We start from the raw sequence: 8,091 nt of genomic DNA on the forward strand, positions 1-8,091 counted from the left end.
CCTTTAACTTGCTTTCTCTCTTTTTAATAATGGTTTCTTGAGGTTCTAATCACAGCATCATTGTGGTATCAGTCTACTGGAAGCATAATACAGCAATATTCCTTTTAAAGGATAATTTAATTAAATTAAAGTGTTAAATAGTAGAAGAAAATTAATTTCCTCTGACTTTGTCCTCTTTTGAATACTTAAACCTGTGCAATTATATATGAAAAGGATGGAATCTATCAACTTGGAAGCCTCAGGTTTCATCAATTAGATACTTTTCCAGTGCCTATAAAAGAAAAATCAGCCCTTTTAAAAATGCAGTCATTGGGGGAAAAGTCATTTATTCATATTGAAATATGTAAGTGACTGTTCCTACCTGTAGTACCAGACACTTTTAATGAAGAAAAAAAAAAAAAAAAAAAGGAAGGGAAAAAGATGGTTCCCAGAGAGAGTTTGTATTTCTAAAGGTGAAGAAAAATTTTTAAAACCCACAAGATTGCATTAAATTAGTTTCAACCAAACATTGATCAGTCTGGGAAAGTAAGAGGCTTCAGAAAGAAGATGGCATACTTACTGCTTGAGGCAGACAATTCTTTTGGACTGGAGGACATTGGCTGAGCACACATCTGACAGAGACAGTCCCTTCCATTAAAGGTAACTCGATCGCCTGGTGGAAATGGACGCCTGGAGAGTTGAAGAAAAAAATGTATTTTAGCAAAGGTTATGCCAGAAATTTTTCTCTGTTCCCTATGCCTTGATTTTGCTGCCCTCCTCCAGTGCAATCAATATTTTACAGAAACCCAGGCCAAATAGTTTCTGCAATGTGGCCTTGGCAAAGCCAGGCACTGGAAGAAATCCAATCTGTGGACGCAAGCAGAGCAGAGGTTAGCCTTGCCTTGTATTTTGGTTTAAAAAAAGTTATCAAACATACTTTATCCAAAGAGGAGACAACAGTGAAATCTGCTTAGACACAACAGCTCCATTTATGATGGTCTCAGTATGATGTTGTGGGTAGCAAATGTTACAGAAGAGAGCTCAGAGGAAGAATCCAAATTGGTCTTGAGGCTACTGAAGGAATGTGGAGTTAGTTACTCATAAATACACTGATTTCATCTGAATTCAGCAATGTAACATGTGACTATGTTACAGTGGAAGTAGCAGTTTGCAAAAAAAAATGAAATGTCACCCACATTCTTTCTCCTGGAGCTTTAAAATAGGTATCTAGATTACAGAACCACCGCTGTAATTGCTGCCTGTGCAGATGGTGTTACAAGCAAGGTAAAGGCTGAATGCGCTATGGAAGTTTGAGATTTTGCTGAACCCAACAAAATGTTAAGAATGTGCGTCAGGCAGAAGCTGACATTGCTGTTAACTCTTACTTGGTGTATAAAACAGAAGATGAACAACATTTTGTATAAGCATGGAATTAAAATAAGAAGGTTTAGTAACTCCAAATCTTTAGTAAGTAGCTTTAGTTGCAGAGTGGAGATCCCCCTACACCACTTCACTCTAAAACTGTGCTTAACAAATGAACATCTGCTTGTTTCCACAAAATGTTTAGGGCACTGTTCGAGTTTCCCTTCTACTGCCATTCCTAACTGGGTCATAAATAAATCAGCAGCAACACTGCATTACATGAATCTATTCCAATGGCTCATTTTTTGCTCATGCAACATAAAAAGATTGATGCAAGTCAATGTACAGAAAATTGATGTCATGTTTCATACTATATCATCTACTTTCATGCTGTCCTTGGGAAATAAATTTGAAACATACACATCACACAATTACCAAGGTGCAGTAAACTCACACACTATTTAAAACCAAACAGAAAAATGAACAAAACACTTTCAATAGAAAGGTCTTGGAATATGTACCAGGCTATAGGCCAAAGTACTTAATCGACTCATCAGAGATAGCTATGAAAGATTGGGGTACCACCTGGCAAGTCTGCCACGCTAATTCCCAGATGCATCATATGATGGGATCTCAAACAAGGTACTATCTCAGAATTTAGATTCTTGCCTTTCTTGTTCATGTCATCTTCCCTGCATGAAGTTTCAGACAATTTGACTGCTGTCAGATTCTGTCTTCTGGGGAACTCCACTGTCCTACTTCCCTCAAAGACTACAAAGGAACAGACTCTGTCTTTTGGGTCCCCCCTCTCTATGAAATCTACCTACATCTCTACCTGATGCTCCTTATGTGTCCCTCAGGCATTACACTGAAACTTATTTAAGAGAAGTTCTGTTTTACTTGCAAGGCTCAGAACTGCAGAGATGAACAACCTGATGGCCATTTTCATTCCAGCTTAGTAAACAGTAATAACACAGTTGTCTTTTTGTAGAATCATGATGGCACTGTAATATCATTTTACTTTCACTTTCTGTCTAGATTATTTTTACTATTATAAAAATGTGCCACTACTATAAATAACCTACAGAAGCTTTATTTCCCCTAGTGTATCCAAATTATTACACTGATCACCATAGCAATAAGGTACACGCCAGAACAGCCTAAATTCTAGCACAGGCCCAGTGCCGAGAGCCAGCTAACAGAGAACAGTATGCAGAGGGACTCTGGGTTGAGTTTAGGCTGTAAAGCTCAGCTGAGATTTTCAGTTATAGAACTGCATAAATAAGCAGGCTATGACAGCATGTGGAAAATTTGCCCAGTAGTCTCCCAAATTCTTAATTAATATCTTAGGGACAGTTTAAACAAAAATACCAGTTAAAAATTCCACCTTTTGTTGCACCCACACAGCCTTAGTTAACTTCTTTTTATTCCCTGTAGAACTGAAGACTGGTTCTTTTACAGGGGACAAGAAATAGTATTTAGGATGAAGAGGGGGATCACAGTTGTCCCAAGCCATGCGTTATTACATGATATGAAAATGAGTCTCCAGTATGTTCTCAATTGCTTAAGTGTTCTTGCAGCCCAAACGACTTCTCTTTTGTAGCACTCAGAATTTTGCTTTACCTCATTTTTCCCATCAAGCTGGACTGATCACCTGAACTCAACTCAACCCACATCCATTATCTCAACATGTATTTAACTTTCATATGTAAGAGTAACTTTCTGAGAATAGGGAACTCTATGTAACAGAGAAGCTGTGTCCCCCAAATAAATGAGTCATATTTTGAAGACCCTTGAAGTCAGATTTGCAGCAGATCTTTTCCAACTAAATGTTTGTAGAAGAGAAATATGTCTTGAGACTTGTGTCTCATGGTGACAGCTTTCTTTCTTTTTTTCCTTGCACTGGGTTCACACCATATTAGTTAAAAGGGATGACTTACTTGCAAACAGTACAGGCAAAGCAGCTTGGATGGTAAGTTTTTCCCAGAGCTGTCACTACTTCGCCTTCCACAAACTCCCCACAACCGTTGCAGCGGGTTCCATACATGCGCTGGTAATCCAAGGTGCAAAGATACTCCCCATTCTTAATAAAAAAGCCTCCTTGTGCCAAGTCACAGCCACACACTGGAAGAAAAAAAACAACACAGATAGATTGGAAAAAATATACCTACTCAGGATGTCAGCAACAGTCTATGCTGCCAACAAATGAGATGACCCTGGTGGTCTTGCTCCCTTCTATCAGATTTTTGCTTTCTCCTCCTCTCACTACATGCCTTAACATCCCCAGAGATGGCTGGTATTCTCTGGCTACAAGAGAGCTTGTAATAAAGACTTTCCTTGGAGGTATCTTACATAATCATAACTTTCATGTGCTTGGTCCTTGCCAAGACCGCAGTTACCTCCAATCATTCAGTTAATGATGTCATCATCAGAGTTATTTGTACCAATGCAATCTACCTTTCACTTCTGGGACTGGAAGTGAGCAGAAGAAAAGATATTATCCCATAAATAGGACAGATTTTACTATTTTATATACTAGCATATATTTTTCCTGCAAGCATCTGCTTTATTTTAAGAAGCTTTCAAGGTGCTGCATCTTTTTGAAACAAGGAATATTTTAGAAATGTTGTATAGTTTAGATTAAGTCCTCCAGTCCCCAGATAACTTAGGTGCTCCACCATCGCTGCATTAATACTTTTCATTTTGCTTTAAAATTATGATCTTTGAAATGTTCAAGTTGATTTTATAGTATTAATTTAGACATAAATACTGGGAGAAAGTTGCAACGAAGAGACAATCAAGCATTAAAAATCTAGCTACGTCTCCACCATATACACTTCATGATACATGCAGCCAAAATATACAACAGTATATCAGATAGTGAATAAAGCAAATAAGAATAAAGAGTATTCCCCACTTGTATTCTGAACAAATGAATGTCCCAGGAACTACTATTACCTTTGAGTTCCAAATCTGCATTGGTCTTTCACATACTATATTCCCTGTACTTCATGGATTATGATGAACAACTCTAAGATTTGTATATAGACTTGTGGCCATGTACAACTTTATTGGGAAAAATACTTGTGTCAGTAAAAGCTGAAGGACTTCTATGACTTAGCATTTTTCCCACTGTTAAATGCTTATTCATCCAAACTAAAACACATCACAACCAGGTGCTTGTTTTGCTTTAAGAAAATAGTGATAGTGCTACATTGGCACGTCAACACAGGAGGCAGAAAGCAATCCACCCCAGAACAGCCATGGGGGATGAGAGACCGAATTTCAAACTTCTGCTTTAGCTTGGGTTCAACAAAGGACTTGAACCTATCTAATGTCCCACGGTAACACCAAAAATACTACTTGCTTCACGCAAGCTTTTAAAAGTCCTCTTTATTCATCTCAGCAAGAAAGCATAAACAGGAGCTGCTAGATGAATTGTTAAACAAATATATATATGAATGATGATGAATGATGAATTGTTAAACAAATCAAACCCTATATGACCGCCCCCAGGCATTTTGATTTCAGACATTACTATTGCTCCTCTGTATATTGCTGTATCTGTGTAATTCAGTAAGAGAAACTACTCTTCACAGTGGTCCAGGATCCCAGCTTAACTCTTACTCTGCAAGCAATTTGATCTCATCCCTCTTCATAACATTCAAGTACACTGAGATCATATATCAGAAATATTGAATATCAGAAATTCTGGTTATTAAGGGAAAATAAATAAGCAGCATTCTAGGTCCCTGCAGTTACAGAGTCCTTGAAAAATTAAAATATATAATGCAGAAAGATTATCAGGGGAGCTGGGTTCAATTCATCTCTCTGTCACAAACTCCAAGCACGATGTTGTGCACAATATTTATTCTCTTCCCTGTTATAATGGGCTAATATCCTATTAGCTACCTGCCTTGAAAACTAAAATAGCAAGGTTTTTGGGGCAGGGATTGCTAATTCTCTATGTTTGCCTGTTGCTGAGCCTCAGAGATTCAATCAGTGTTACTGTAACAATAATTAATAGAATAACAATAAAGAGAATGCACTAAAATGCAAGTTAGAATTGAAGCAGCATCAGCACTAGCATTCCTCCTGTTTCACATTTCTGCATAGAGCAGTGTTCATATTTCATGTGCAAACAAATTACATTTCCTGGTGGCATTAGATCCATAAGCAGTCAAAATTCAATTATGAGAATCGCAGAGAACTCCTGTTAAGGCTCTATTATAATGCTGCAAAAATGCTCTAAGTTGGTTTTCAGGCACACCCCCAGAAAAAAAAACAAACCAACTCTTTCATTCTTCTGTTTTTTGTTGTTTTGTTTTTTTTTTTCCTAATGACCTCCAGCTTCTTTAAAATATTATTTTCGGTTGGTTTTTTTTCCTAATGACCTCCAGCTTCTTTAAAATATTATTTTCAAACAGTACAATAGCATGTAACCATTAGGCAGAAAATACTGTGATCTCTACACCACATCACCACTTCACCTTAGACACTTCCTGAGTCGGGGACCATCTATGCATTTTCCACTGGAGGTCCAGAGGTGAAACCTAAGCCTACTTACAACAGGTTTGCTTTTCTAAGTTACTCTTGGTGGATCTTTATAATTAAATCATGGAGTAACTGAGAATTCTACGTTAATGCTTAGAAGTTGTTAGGGATTATTTCAGTATTCAGATAGTTAGACCCTGTGGTTACAGCATATGAACCAGATGCTTCAGAAGCTGCTGAATTACATGAAGAGCTGTGGAGTACTCCTGTGTCTACGTGAAAGTTTCTTCCTAACCTCCTTCTGTTTATAATTTAGCTTGTAGCTTTAATGTCCAGGTCTATATCTATCTCAGCTTCAGGCTGAAGGGACTCACCATGCTGCTGGATCTGCCTCAGAAGCTGCATATATGAACTCTCTGGCTCTTTATCACGGTCCCCAGTTCTGCCCATGAGTCACCTTCTGAAACACTCATTTAGTCATTACAGCTCTCTTTACCTGCCTAGGCAATAGGTCTAACAAGGTAGGATGATCAAAAGTAACTTTCAATGCAACCTCTGTTCTAGCCTCTTCTGAAGATCCAGCTTCAGCGAATCATACAGAGGTCTGCGGCAGATCGTTGCTTGCAAAAAACATTACAAACTTCGCAGGAAACAGTTCATGCTCCCACAATTATTAAGCTCTAATCCTTTTGCGTGGACACAGGGATACAAGACTAGCAATGAAAATAAGGGATAAAATTATTTGCCAAGTCTTTTAAAGACAGTAATTACTACTATTAAAAAGAAGATCCCTCTGTTGCCTTTTTCTTTATGAAATCTCCTTTCCACTCAATCTCTTCTTCACTGTGAGGGTGGTCAGACACTGGAACAGGTTGCCCAAGGAAGTTGTGGATGCCCCCTCCCTGGAAGTGTTGAAGGCCAGGCTGGATGAGGCTTTGAGCAACCTGATCTAGTGAAGAAGTCCCTGCTGATGGCAGGGGGGTTGGAACTAGATGATCTTTAAGGTCCCTTACAATCCTAACCATTCTATGATATGATTCTGTGATTCTATGATTCTTAATTCTTTTTGTCAATAACTCAGAATGAGTTAAATTCTCTCATAATGGCAAGCCATGAATTCAGGCACCAGCAGAACTGCTTATGATGGGAACCACCAGCAGATTCATCATCTTTGGCGTACTCACAGCAGGAAGCACACACCAGTCTGCAAGAATTAAAGACAAGTCCTGGCAACCCCACATTACAACGGATTTTTGCAGACAATTTAGTACATGCGTTCCCACCACTAATCACAGCTTTAAGCTACATGGGCGAAACAAGGGTCACCCAGACTGTTAACATCCATGGTTGGAAAAATGCTGTTCCAGCAGGCTGCTTTCACTTTGAGTCAGAGATCAAACCAGAAAGGATGAACATGACTGTATCCACACTTGGTGTACAACGTGGTGTCCAAACAAGGAAGGGATCTAAACAGCTTCCCCCCCAACCCCCTCCTTTTTTCCAACTAAAGTCATGGTTCTGACAACAAATCCCCTCAAGCTTAAACATACTGCCTTAGCACACGTATTTCTAACCACTGTAGAAATACCACAGAAAAGATGGCCCCATTGTGATTGTTTTTATTAAAAAGAAAGATCATCTGCCCAGCATTGTTTATGCCACAACAGCAGAAGCAATGTAGAAACCAGCTGTGATCACTACGTATGTACAGTAAATCCCAATAGTGTGACTTAGGCAACTGCTGTGATACAAATATCGTGTCATCAGAGAAAAAAAAATACCAAGACGATGACAGTTAATACGAAACATCAAATTATGTTCTTTTGGTTTGTGCTGACAGGAAAAACAGCTTTGAAAGAATTAATTAGTTGAGTCAATAGCGATGCACAAATCACACTTGAGAAGGTAAAAAGCAAGAGGTATTCTGTAAACATCCATCATATGGAAATAGTTCCACAGGAGAATAACATTTCCCCAGGACCTTTTCTGCTAGATATGAAGGAAGAAATTTCATTTTACGTGACCAGAACCTCCCTTCTGGAACAAGAGACAATGGGGAGCTTTTATATTCTCTGAGGTACCACAAGCATAGACGCAAAAACCCAGCATTTTTCTGAATGGAATAAACTAGAAAACAGTCCGGCCTCGCACTCTATGGAGAAAACAGACCTAAAAGTGTTTTCTGTCTTGAACTATTCTCTGGAGCTTCTATTTTGCACCCTTTGGGCACAAAAAGATTGGAGATCCCATCAGTAC

The 8,091-nt window shown here is 38.6% G+C and overlaps 1 long non-coding RNA gene across 1 annotated transcript; it reads right to left on the reverse strand.

Moving 5' to 3' along the window:
- Window positions 1–158: 158 nt before the first annotated feature.
- On the reverse strand, window positions 159–3,467 carry LOC104522105 (uncharacterized). The gene is made up of 3 exons (XR_003766157.1): window positions 3,282–3,467; window positions 556–669; window positions 159–376 (listed from the first exon to the last, which is right to left on the reverse strand). It is a non-coding gene; the product is annotated as an uncharacterized LOC104522105 (long non-coding RNA).
- Between the last annotated feature and the right edge of the window lie 4,624 nt (window positions 3,468–8,091).

Source organism: Antrostomus carolinensis, unplaced genomic scaffold, assembly GCF_000700745.2.
Source record: "Antrostomus carolinensis isolate BGI_N321 unplaced genomic scaffold, ASM70074v2 scaffold47403, whole genome shotgun sequence".
Taxonomy (NCBI): domain Eukaryota; kingdom Metazoa; phylum Chordata; class Aves; order Caprimulgiformes; family Caprimulgidae; genus Antrostomus; species Antrostomus carolinensis.